Below are 14,170 nucleotides of genomic sequence, written 5' to 3'. Positions count from 1 at the left end.
ATCTTTTTACTTTCTGCTCATATTAGCTTGTATATCAAATTTAATTTCCCCATTGAAATGAATTGGATTCAGGCCCCAGGTTTTGTTACGCTTCTAGATATAAGATATAAGAAACGATGTACTTTATAAATAAAAAATAACGCATGATTATAAAAAATACATAATAAAAGAAAATGTAAAGGAATAAATTGATTATTTATTAGGTGCATATACCTTGAAGATCGAATGAAGATGTCATTGTTGGTGGAGATTTTCATTCGTGCTCTATCACTGCAGCCTTAATGCTACAGTGTGCTGCTAAATGTAAAGTTGTTACACTTAATGTCTAAACTTAATTTATGGACAGAGTGAAGTCGCTCCTCTTTTTAAAACCATGAAACCGTCCAGGACCAGCTTTCGGCAACTTTTCCGACACCTCGTCGAGTTCTACTGTATTCGGTTAAAATACCACCTATTCAAAAGCAACCCAGCTTTTTTTTTTCTCCCGCCCAACTAACACCTCGGCCCCCAGTTTTAACCAGTAGCATGCAGATCCTCAAGTCTCTGTCGGCACCCCTCGGCATTTCAAACCCGGGGACTGAGAAACGGCCGCCCCTCTGCGAGTGAGCTCGGATCAAAGTTTAACGGCAAGTATAAATTTTTGATTTGGAAGTGCAAACCCGGACACGGTAAAACTATCAGCGTGCGCAAAATTACGGATGCGAAACAGGAAGGGATCAAAGGCTCTGATAAATCACGTCGGCGAATATATCTGATTTATCCGCGCTCACAAACAGAGCTCTTCTTCATTCCTTTGGCCGCGTGTGATAGCAATATTTATATACTCTGCAAAGGTTCTCATCGACGTCAGATGAAATAGTGCCGCTTACCCATGACCCGATCATACACTCTTCGCTACGCGGGCGCTTCAAACCCGCAGCTGCATCCCCACGTACACGACTACCCCCGGAGTCGCGCCGCGGGATCCGCCCGGCGGACGACGAGGCCCCTTCCTGTTCACGGGTCACGACCCGGGCTGGTGGCTTACAGTGATTGACGGCTGAGTGTTTGGGTTTGGCTGCCACCTCTGGGGGATTTTACTACAGGCGAAGCTTTTCACACACATCCAGCGTTGAACTCTCACACACACACACACACACAGACGTGCTGTGTCATAGCATGCACACAGTGTCAAGGCCCCTCCCCACCTCCCGGTCTTCCCCCCCTGGCATTCACACACACACACACACACATGTTTAGGAGAGCGTATGAACCTCATCTCGTGCACATATCTCATGTTCGTCCCACAGGGAAGCCAAGCGGAGACCATTGCAACATTGTGTTGGGGGGGTGGGAGGAGGAAGGAAGCGCAACTTTAGGGGGAATTCTCTTACACACAGCTAAGCCGGGGAATATTACAGAACATATTTTTGTAAGTCGTTCCCCGCCGCCCCCCCTTGATTTTTCTCCACACCCGCCGCCACCATAACATGACTTAATGTTATACTCATGGACGCATTATTATTAAAGTACAAAACCTCTCCGTGTGGATTTTCTTCACACAAACCACCAATAGATTGAAAAAAAAAAATTGAGTGACATCGGTGACCTGAGTGTGAATAAGAGGGAATGGTTGCATGTCTTGTTTTTTGACTCTGTTTTGCAAACTCAATCATTCTTTTCCCCACTGAAATCAATGTAAATCCCATTGATCCATTCTCCAGCCCCAAGAAGCATACTGCACACTTTTGAAACCTTTTTATTCTGTACACAAAGGTGGTCTGGTGATCTTTCTCTTCTTGCTAGTACTCGTACTTGGCGCAACCCTCACGAAATGAGCATGAAAAAGTAAAGTCTTCTGGCATGAGACCCTCGTTAACGTTATCTCCAGCAAACCGACCTTCATTAATCCAAACTAACAGTTGCTTTTCTACTTGTAAGACTTAAGACCTTTGCTTCGCTATCATTGTCACCCTTTTCGCCACATCAGTTGTCTTTAGAGCATCTTTATTCTCCAGGATGGCAGGGATGGTTGACTTTGCCATGGTGCTCGGTCAGATCTGAAACCCCAGCACCGCGCTCACGTTTCACAATTATTTCCTTTTTCAGATCGTCTGGAATTCTGAACTTCTACTTAAGACTCCCAGCATTACCATTTTTAACTTTTTGGGGAGCCATAATGAATGCTAGCTGACTAAAAAAAAGAGCGTTCTAACAGGAGAATGCAAGGATGAACGATGTAAACATGGGCAAGCACGTAAGACTCCCGCTGTTTTGCAACACCACAGCACAGAAAGCCCATGGGTTTGTTTATTTGTGTCGGTTTGTTGGCAGCTTGATTCAAAATTTGACCGAAAACGCTGTTCATCAGCCGATTCCTTGGTGACCGGGGGTATTCGTATTGTTCTGCTGTATGGTGTGATTGAGAGGGTAAATGGTTGTCCTTTTCTATGACTTGCCAATGACAGAGTGAATGATTGTACGTCTCTATATGACCTGCGAATGACAGGGTGAATGGTTTTGCTGATCGAGGAATAGAAGCAACGCTTGCAATTGGCGTCCATTTTCAAATGCATCTTCCAACGTGTCACTCCAAGGTGTTCATGTAATATGTAATCGAGATGGGCGATAATTAGATACGTGATGCCGCTGGGGGGGTAGAGGGGGGGGGCACTTTGGTAACCATTAGCGCATCGGTAGCAGCCCGTGGACGGGGAGCCAAGCGGCGTATCTGGACCGTGTAGATTTTCTCGCTGCGAAGATACACTTTGGTAGCCGCCGCCGTTGTTTGTTTAGCTGTGTGTTTCAGCGGGCCATTAATACCCAGGCCTAATAGTGCTGTCAGTAGCATTAACACACATGGGAGCAATTTCCTCCGCACAGATTACACACGGGTCCGGGCCTCTCGAGGAGCGCTTCCTGGACATGGGCACTTTAAAATTTTGGGGCGTGGTGTTTCAGATAATCCCGGTGGGAGTGATTCGGTACCTGCGAGCAGGATGACACCAGACGTCGGGTCGGGAATGTTTCGCATATTATTATTAATAGGTTTACTATTAGGGGACGTGCATGAAGGCAAGATTGACCGACAACACCGGTGTGTTTTGGGATAAACCAGATGACCAGGGCGGCACGGTGGTTGGCGCAGCAAAAAAGCTAATTTGCTTCCCAAAGAATGGGAATTATTCAATTTGTTTTGAATCCTTTTTGTGTTTTTTACATCTAGTTTCAGAGCCATTGAAAAAATAATCACATAAGTGACAAAAAATGAATGTGATGTTTGTTAGCGTGAGTTGGTAGCAGCTTGCATTTTTATTTTTCTAAAAATGGTTTCTTCTTATTTGCTCTTTTCGCATGGCTCTATTAAAAGTGCCGCAGCTCCCTTGAAACGGCGTCATCGCGGCGGGAAGTAGGGAGAACCTGGACGACCTTTGGGCCGCAGGAGCGCAGCTACGGTGCCATGAATCGTAAGAGAAGGGAAAAGCTAGTTAATGTTATTTGATCATTTATTTTGTGAAAATAAGAAATTAGAAATCACAGACCTCCCCCTTCCCTCCCTCTTAGAAACCGGTATAAATACATATTAACTTGTGCTGAATAGTGAAAACGCGTGGGCCGCATTTGTAACCAAACCAAACCCCTGGACCTCGTGTTCCCCGGCAAGGGCTGGAACACAAGTCGACTGGTAAATTGAACGTTTCACCAGCCAGAAACTTTTTTTTTTTTATTTCCCGCGAGCAAAACAGACAAAACTGTTTTTTATTGTACATGACGGAATATAAAAATGAAAACGCTCCGGCCTTTCTGTAGAGGGATCGGAACATTAGCAAATCATGTCTCGCTTCGGGCCTGCACCCAAATCCATAGAAAGACGGTTAAAATAATAATAATAATATTAATACTAATGATAATAAATGAATAAGAGCTGAGACAACCGACAGGTGAGTCAGACAAAATTGCAATTCGCAGATGAATAGTTCCCCCAGGTGCGTCGGCTTAACTCTTTAATAAAGGCAACAGCTTTCTTTGGCTGCCGCGGCGCCATTTCCCCTCCTCATACATATTAATGTGAGAATTTTTTTTTTTTTTTTAACATTACCAGCTGTGTGCGATGTGTATTCGACGGTCAGCCATCAACAACACGGGTCCCGTCTGGGCAGAGCGTGCACACATTTCTAATTTCTGCCTTCGGATCCAATGTAAATCTGGTCATGGAAAAGCGTGTCAGTCCTGCTTTTTGTCCAGGGTTAATTTATTGTGCCTCTTCGGGCAGATAAATAATGGCCTCAGTCAGGAGAGGGAAAGAATGCCCTCCACCTTATTCACATGTGTATTTCTTCCAGCGAAACCTGAGAAGGTAATTAAACATAATGAAGATCTATGCCCGACCAAATAGCCTGCGAGGGCTGGAGAGTGAGCCAGCAAGAGCGGTCAGAGAAAGAGTGAAGACTAAGCGTGTGTGTGTGTGAGTGTGTGTGTGCGCACCTCACCTGCCCGCCTTGTGGAAAAAATGTGTGTGTGTGATGCGGCAAAGTTCCTTGGAATATACTTCCTCTGCCCGTCCCATCTGTTTCACCACGCGTCACCCAATCAATCGCTAACCCGATACCCGCGCGGCGCTGCCAGCCCGGCCAATTGCAGCGGGGGATTCGCGGTCAAGTGATACTCCGGAGACAGTCTGCAGCCCATTTGTAACGTACGGTTCACTGTCTTAATGGCATTTCTGCCCATACGGCGCGTGTGTGTGTGTGTAATAGTCAAAATTGGATGCCCAGCTAATTCCAAGGAACACGGCTAATATTTTGTGTAAGCTGACGCCATAATTCCGTGGAGCCTGGCTCCGGGCGGCCTCCCCGAAAAGTGCTGGCCGGATCGCCGCTTTCCCCGGGAACCCTTAACGGGCGCGTGTTTTCACATCTGAGTGACGCGATCGGCATCTGGCCTCGCAGCGGACGGACAATTTGCCTTTTTATTGCAAAGACGGGATCTATTTTATGCCCGCGAGGCCACGGAGTTCTCCCCCCCCCCCGCACGCTGTTGCTTCCAGGCCTATTTGCATAAACAGCAACTGAGGCGAACATTCAACCAAACCGCCTCGCCTCTGTTGTAGCCGACTGTTGTTTCACCCTCCATTTCCAAAGCAAACAGGCTACGGTTACAGCGGCGAGGACTGATCCGTCGCTAATGGTTTTCCAACGGTCTCCATGACAGCTCCCCCCCTCCCAAACCCCACCGCTGAGGAGAAGGCTTTTTTTTTATTTTCAATGAGCAGAGCTTAAAAATAAGAGACATAAAATCAAGATAAGGAAATGTAAAATGTAGCCTTTCTTGCCTCGTTTCCATTGATGACAAACTGAAAGTTGTTTATTTCTTTAACATGCAGTCAAAGCTGGGTTGTAATTAAACCTCCTCTAAGCTCCGCCCCCTTCTTCCTGAGCTACTGTTGCTAAGTCAGAAAAGCCGTGTCCCCGGAAAGATACCTTCACTGTTGCGTACAGTTCTACATAGAGCAGGACACCAGTGACATTTGACCCATCATGGATGATCTATGAGCAGAAGGCAGTTAGGGGTTCATTGTCTTGCTCAACAACACTTCAACTAGCAAGAAGGAGCGCATGAATCGAACCAGGAATGTTGAGTTCCAAGAACGACCGCTCTAAGCCCCTGAGCCACGCCGCCCCTCATGTCATTTTTTGCGAAAAAAGGTGAACATGATGCTTTAGATGGCTGTTTATTCATTCATTCATACCTTTATTTGCAGGGTTGTATGCCCTAACTGGCCATCATTGAGTGAAAAGCGGGGTTCACCCTGGATCAATCACGGGCCCACATACAGACACAGTCAGCCGTTCACACGTCACAACTTTTCTCTCTTTCATTCTAACATCAAACATCAACATACAAACTTTTACCCTCTCATTACATACAAATTAACTGGAGAATTAATTAACGCCCGCTAATATCTCCTTCACATTGTTCCAGGGCAAACAAAGTCCTAATTTTAACGGTTGTCCTCCAAGCAAATGTCCCCGGGATGACATTTGATCACCTTTACGATTGACATCTGACCTTTCTATGTTGGTCTTATGCCGCACTGTGATTTGGCAGGCCTGCTTCCTGGGGGCGGGGCTTAGCAAAGGAATACCATTCCAGCAGACGGCGCACTCAGTTCACGGTGTGTGTTTTGTCTTTGAAAAATTCATACTCCAGCAGATAATAGCGATGGATGTCAACGTTTGAAATAACGGCTTTTCTGCAGCTCTTTGTTTTTTTCCCGTCTGGAACGGCGTCCGACGCCCTGCGCGTCTTCCACGTTCCGTCTCGATTCCCACTTGATCTGAGTGTCATCCCGCCGCTTTTTTTTTCCCTCAAATGACTGCAAAGACGGGCGCCGAAACGACTTCGCCTTCCAGCGGCGAGAGGAAAGGATTGTCCCGCGATGATGAGCAAGTGAGATGAAAAAAAAAAAAAAAAAAAAAAAAAAGAACAGGAGTGATGAATGAGAAGCAGTTTTAGTCATCACGCTCTCCTGAGCCTCATTGTGCGTTGCGGTTGGTTCATCCGGAGCCAAATGTAGATGAGTGTGTGCGTGTGTGTTGGTGTGTGTGTTGGTGTGTGTGTATGTGTGTGTGTGTGTGTGTGTGTTGTTCTTCGCAATGGCTCCTTTGTTTGTATGTGTCTGCATGGCAGGCCAGACATGCGGCGGCTGCCAGAGTCCTGCTTGCATCGTCTTAACAGCAGCCATCATTATTAATGCTTTAGTGAAAGGCCATCTTGATGTGGGGCCAGTCGAGACCCACCAGCGCACATTAATCTCTCCCAGAAGTCTTTGCTTTCGCCGGGCCAGCTGGCAGGTAGCGGAGGAGGCGTCAGAACGAGGGCGGAAAACCATCCGGCTACTTCTCATCCGCGTCTCCGCTGAGCTGCAGGCAGAAGTTTTTCTTCTTTTTGTTTTTTTTTTTTGGTTGTTTGATGTTTTTCCGGGTCAGTCTGTTCTTCATCTATTCAATACATCTTTAAATCTTGTTTTTTTTTCTTTTGCAGAGCTTTTATAGCAGTGTGTTATCTGACATTATCTGCACTCCAGAGTAGTTAAATCATTGTCTGTACTTCCGCTTTTGGCCACTAGGGGGACCAGCGAGCCCCTTTGAATCAACACAAACTGCACCTATAGCTTGTGGTTACTCTGTTGCTAGGAGACGGGGCTTTAGGAAGATTTACGGATGTTTTAAAATTACTCACGCAGCATCCAAAAACGAATCAGGCTCAGATGTGTGTTTTGTGAAAACAGTCTTATTTCTGTCTAACAAGCCATTAAGATGAATTATCCCTGTGTTAATAATGTGCTAATATGATACATACCAGGATGTGGCAACTGTACACACATGGAAATCCTGGAAAAGAACTCCCGCAGACTTGCCTAACACATTTGTCTTTGCTTGACGGGCCGTGATTGATGGAGTAAAAATGACCGCATGAATGGAAAGCGCTTCGGATGAGCGACCTGCTATCATGTCAGAAAGAGGTGTTGGTCAATGAAGGGCTGCACGCTGGCGCAGTTGTTAGCGAGCGAATGTGTTACGTGATGTGTGAATGGTTGTATATCTAAATGGCATGCAAATGAGCAAGTGAATATATGTGGCGCTTGGATCTTTCCAGCGTGAAACCCTCAAACCTCATTGCAGGATAAGCACTGGAGATGATGAACAAATGAAAAATGTTTCATATCCGTCTAAAGTATCAATCTTTACGCATGACATTGCTCCCTGTGTGTGTGTGCATGTGCGTGCGTGTGCATGTGTGTGTGCTTTCCTGCCTTCACTGTGCTATTACAGGAACCAGTCTGATATGAGGTTGTGTGTTTCCTGACTTTAAAAGTTGCCAGGAGGAAACATTTTTATATTATCATTCTCAAACACACACACAAACACAGACACCTGATTGTGATGCTGTGGCGTTAAAAAACAGCCATGTGCGGGTCGTGATTGACGGGCGATCTCGCCCTTAGAAGGGCTCATAATATTTATCTGTACAGGAAATCCAGAAACCGACCTTCAACGATTGGCTTAAGAGACGCAACACACACACATTCTGGGGTTCACCTTTGCATCTCTGCTTAACTTGCAAAAACACACTCCTGTCCGCACATGCCTTTTCCTGCATATGCACACACATATCCTTTGGATAGGAGGCAAACTGTCACACACACTTTGCTAACTTTGGTGGCGGCGCTGCAAACGTGTTTGGAGCTGCGGCGGCAAAAACTGTGAAGTGCAGACGTCTGCCGCCGCCGCTGACTCACCTTCCAGAACAGGAAGCGGCGCCGCCGACGTGGATACTTCACGTTTCCAGCTGCCGCCGGACCACTTAAAAAAAAAAAAAAAAAAAAAAAAATTTTTAGAATTTATCTCGTTTAAAAGTCTTGACTTTTCAGGCTCACCTTTCATTATGAAAAAAAAATCCAATGTAATGTAAACCATCCAAGATGCGGCAGCCAAGCTCACCTCTGCACACGCTGTCCCTCACAAACTGGGCTGCGTGGAGCGTGATCATTAATATTTCTCAGCATGTATTATGTTATTATATACAGCACAACCTTTTACAACAGGGGTGCTCACACTTTTTCAGCATGTGAGCTACTTATAAAATGACCAAGTCAGTGATCTACCCACAACAAAAAAGCAAAACATTAAATGTACAATGTAAGTTGATGTGCCTTGCATAGCCGCATGAGCCAATATTGCACAACACAAAATAATTATGTACATTTTTTGTCATGACCCAAGTTCACGCTGATGAATTGCACCGAATTGAATCCGGACAGTAGCTGCTTCCTGCCAACCTTATCGACGATGATGTGACTCACCCGGAACGATGCTTCGGTCGCGGCTTCCGCTTTTGAAGTATGGTGAGTGAAATGTGACCGCTGTCCGGACAACTGGGACTTTAATTCCTTCACCTTTCTCTTTCTCAGCTCGCTTTTTGACGGGATGTCCGTGTCCTAATTTCCTCGTACGGTCTCAAAAATGTCGCTCCACATTACCCTTCTTTGGTATTGCGATGAGGCGAATGCGCAAAAAAGTTGTCCTCCCATTTCGTATCAAAGTGATAAGTTTTTGTCTTCTTACTTGGTCATTTTATATCCTTTCTTGAGTTTAAGAGAAAAAAACAACGAGGGCTAAAAATTGGAGGTAACTTGCTGACTAGCTTGTTAGTTTTGCTGCACTTTGCGACCTGAATGACAGAAAAAATCTGATGACATCTGACTGGCTGCCCTGTGCATCAATCAACTGATGGGACGGATGATCGGCTGACGTCTATTTTTTTAGTGTCATGCGACCGACCAGTATTACCTTTGCGATTGACTGGTAGGTCGCGATCGACCTATTGAGCACCCCTGTTGTACAAGCTGTGTAGGGTTAATGTGTCGCGAAATAAGCCGTAAAGTCCGGAGGTGAGGCAGACACTACTGTGCCTCACCTGAAGGGGGCGCATATGAGTACTGCTGTCCCTGTAAAAGCAATGATGAGAGGTTTACAACAAAGTAACAAAGCTTTTCGTGGAGCAGTAAATGCGTGAGGACTTCTTACAGAAATAAAGAAAAGACCAGTAATTGTTTCTGTTTTGTAAAAATTGAGATGAGACTCTTTAGAGTTCTTAAAATTGTAAATATCCTACCAAATGTCCCAGCCCTGTAACTGGGTTACTTGAGGTCAGATTAGCTGCTGGCTAATCCACTGAGATCCATTCCCCTGGCGGAGGACGGCTTCCAGTGAAGTCTGTGAGATCTCATACTTCCTGTGACTTTTCTCACAGGACAGGAAGCTTAATTGTAACGGACACCCCATTACCTCGGGGTAACACACACACACACACATACACACCTTCTCCTGCCTGTGTGTGTGTGTGTGTGTCGCCACTGTTCCCGCTGCACAAACTGTGTCCTCGCCGTGTTTTCGTCCCGCATTGGCACGCTCGTGTGGGAGTTGGTGGAAAGTGTGTGTGTGGCAGGTGGCAAGGAGAGCCCGGAGGTGGGTTTCAGGAGAGAGCGCGGAGGCGGGGAGAGCGCAGAGACGGAAACCCGAGACGTCTGGACCTCACCTGGAGGTGGAGCCGGCCGCCTCGGGGACGGGAGCTGTCGCTCGGAGCAGATGTAAACCTGTCGTTCCCAGGACCTTTTGCTCAGGTGAGACGCGGAAAGGAAAAAAAAAGGCAAACGTGCAACTTTCTCACACTGCAAGGGAGACTTTTAAAATCCCACTTATGGGATTTAACCCTCTGGTACACCATCGAATCCCCCTTAACTGGTCCATCCGTCTTCTGCCGCTTCTCTACGTTGGTCTCTCGGAGGAAGCATCCGCAGACCTTCCCCCTCCACAGCCACTTGGTCCAGCTCTCCTGGTAGAACCCCGAGTGGTTCCAAAAAACAAAGTCCCTCCGGTGTATCTTCCGTCCGGACGCCCGAGCCTACTTGTTTGGCTCCTCTGGATGCTGGAGGATCAGCGGCTCTACTCCGAGCCCCTCCTGGATGGTAAACATCTCCTTTCAGCTCAGCTCCTTCTTGCCGCCTGAGATACTCCGTCTCCCGCACTTTGGGCACTCAGACTTGGAGGGGCCGATTCGCATTCGGGCTGTCAAACCGCTCACAAAATGAGATGAAGGCGGCACAAAAGGAGAGGTTCTGAGCCAAATAGGAACCAGATAAACATCTAATGAACTCCCAAGTGGCGCTGGGAGCGTAAATATTTCTCTGTGAGACTCGAACAGCGCGGAGACGTTGCATTGTTTGTGTTTGGGTGCTTCTGAGGGTGGTGGAGATCCCCGCTGCTGGTGGGACAGTGTCATTTTCCCTCCTGTGTGTGTGTGTGTGTGTGTGTGTGTGTGTGTGTGGCTCTGGTTAAATCAGCCAGCAGGTGTGTGTTTATGCACACACACACACCCAGTCTTTCATGTCTCTTATCCCCGCCGCCGTCCAGCCATTGTTTCCCTCCGTCCGTGGCATCCCCGTGTGAAAACCGCAGATGTCCTGGAGTGAGTGTGTCTGTGTGTGTGTGTGTGTGTGTGCGACCGTCCGCACACAAGGCCCGATGCCGAGGTACAGTTACGCCGACTGTCGTCACGGCGACGAAACTCGAGCCTGAAGCGCGGGGGTGTTTGCTCCACATGTTTATTTTCACAGTCACGTCCTCTCTTATCCCTCCATCACCTTTGTGGGAACATCGCGGGTGACGTGTTCGTCGGCTCCGTTTGCAAAGTCGATTTTTAGCGCCGTCGTCTCAGACGTCATTTTTGGACTATTAAGCGCACCTGTATATAAGGCGCACCGGCTAAAAATAACTAAATAAATATATGTGTACATATAAAGGCCACACTTGTCTGTCCACGTTGTACCATGAGATATTTACACAGAATTTTTTTTTTTTAACTTTTAATTAAATAGCCATTACTTTTCCAAGGCTGTCGCCTCGTACAAACGAAAAACCTCCCTCCGCAGGCAGCTGCTGATGGGCGCCGCTTTAGGGCCGCGGCGCGCTCATTCAAATTTAATCTAGACACAAGCAACCATTCACTCCGTTGTTCACTCTTCATATCGAGACAGACAACCGTTCACCCTCTCATACACACCTCATCAAGTAATATCAAAACTTAACTCACTCATTCACGCCTTACATACCGTAATTTCCGGACGATTGAGCGCTCCTGAATATAAGCCGCGCCGGATGAAAATAGCAATCTGAATACAAAAAAAAATATTTGTGTACATTTAAAGGCGGCACTTGTTTGGAAGCTGCAGGTGTCCCGGTTGTAACATGAGATATTTACACAGAAAGATGTTACTTTTTTTTTTTTTACTTTTAATTGAATGCATACCGGTAACATCCACAAATACGTATTGGAAATGCTTTTTTTCCCCATTAGTGCCTGAAAAACAGCTGATGAAAAAGATTAATTATAAATAACACGAGGAAAAGTCCATCCATCCATCCATTTCCAGCTGAACACTATCTTAGTCTTCCTCCTGCGTAACAAAACCATTAAAAGTGGTTTTCTTCTGTGTCTGAATTGAACAGCCTCAGAATTACATCATTAATTTGATCGGTCCGATGTGACGAGACAAAATTTTTTTGGGGCGGCCTGATGCTCGTAAGCCCAAAAAAAACATGAATTCGCCACGTCATTGTTGTTACATTTCGAGACACATTCTGTTCTTCTTCAGATGCTCAACAAAAATGTTACCTTGGCGCCATTTTTAAAGGGTATGTGATTCTTCACATTTGCTGTCCATCATAATTTAAACAAAGGAATCTTGAGTAGTTATTTCTGTTCCTAACTCGGGACCAGCCGTTACAAAAGGCGCCTCCTATTAAATCTAAAGTACCTTGTCTTCATCTTGTTCCTAGAGAGGGCCCAAAAGAAAACACATACTCTTAATAAATTCTTATATTTCACTTTAAACAGTATCATTTGTCTATAAAACTGTTGTAAGTACACCTCTGCACAACATCGTATCTTTATTTACATGAAAGAATAGAAAAACGAAAGAAATATACATCAACTTGCAATAGCTCTATTAACATTTATTAACGTAACAGGAATAATTGTTGCCAATATTTGGGACATTTTCCCTGAAATAAATAATAAGTGGAGTGTAATGTCTTTAAGTGACGCTTTAATTTATTTTGGCTTCATTCTGTCTGATGCCAACATTTTGAGACGGTGAACACACCCGTCTTTTTTCGTCATATTTCCTCGTCTTAGCTTTCGGGTAACTTTCGTTTATCTCATTATCTTCGTCTCTCACCGCCTTTTATTATCGTCCCTGTTAAATATTTTGGTGTCTCTTGAGGATTTGTTCACTCTGCTTCATATTTCCTGCAGAAAAACCTCCAGTATAGAGCTAATACTACAGCATAAGCGTGTTCCCCGGGGTCACACACGCGCACCACTATTTGAAAAGTGACTTCATACCAACGAAAAAGCGAATCTCCAAATCTGAAGAATGTTTTATTTTGCAAAATGACGATGCTCGTCGGTCACAGGATACGTTAACACTAATATTAAGCCCACAAAAGCTAGCAAAGTGAGTAAAAACAAAAAAGACGTCTTTGGAGAGTTTCTTTGCAAATAAAGGCAGAGTAAGGAGACGAAAGAAGAGCCTATAAACACTAAGAAAAAGAAAGCCACATACTTGAAATATAGATTAATCGCGACAGGACTTCACCATTCTGGACCAAGCAACTTGCATTAAAAAACAAGTATTTGAAATAAAAAAAGCGGGAATAATTATACATTCATATTAATATGTGTTTATCCACCACACCTTAAATGCCGGTGCCTGAAAATAGTGTTTGACATGAAACCGAGCCGACTGATCTATAGAGAGTGGATGAGTGAGTGGATAGTTTTGTGTTTCTATAAGCGCGTCCAAAGCAACGCTGCTCATGAATGAATGTATGGATTTCGGTAATTTCCCCGAATCATCCGTCAGTTTTATAGTTCCTAAAGATGTTCTCCAAGTTCCCCTCGACGCCGACAGAGGAACAGACCTGAGGTCTGTAGCTCCTGGTCAGCTGAGCTTCTGGCTCAATTTTTTTTTTTTTAAACGCTCTTCGAAACAATGGATCTTTGGTCTTCTCTTCCTCCAGGAAGCAAAATAAAAGAAGTACCAGCACAATAGCCGGGTCTCCATCCAATGTTTTTTTTTTTTTTTTTTTTTAATCCAAACCCTCCGACGACCTGCCAACGCAAACACGCATGCCTGCACGTCTCGGATGTTGAGAAACGACCGCCGGGTTTTCCCTCCGACGGATCCGGTCGGGTCGCTCCGCTTCCTCTCTCTTCGGGTCGAAACGCCTCAATCGGCCTCGGACTTCCAGTCCGATCTCGGATCTGGTCCACCTTCATTCATTCATTCATTCATTCATTCATTATCCATACCTCTTATCTTGCGGTCCAGGCTTTTCCTGCACCGCTCGCCTGTCAATCAAATAGAGCAGCAGCATTTACCCTCTCATTTAAAGACACACACACACCTCTCATTCACACGCCTGGATGACTTAGTGAACCCCCTGCGTGTGTTTTGAACAGCAGACACCCCCCCCCCCCCCCCCCCCCCCCCCCCCGTGGGAATCCAACCGAAGACCTTATCGCATGTTCAGTGCTCGATCTGAGGCTGCGGATTTGAACCGCT

The sequence above is a fragment of the Fistularia commersonii genome, chromosome 2 (assembly GCF_037954325.1).
Source record: "Fistularia commersonii isolate RoL2024-O1a breed Wild chromosome 2, RoL_Fcom_v1.0, whole genome shotgun sequence".
Lineage (NCBI taxonomy): Eukaryota > Metazoa > Chordata > Actinopteri > Syngnathiformes > Fistulariidae > Fistularia > Fistularia commersonii.
This window is presented reverse-complemented; position numbering follows the sequence as displayed.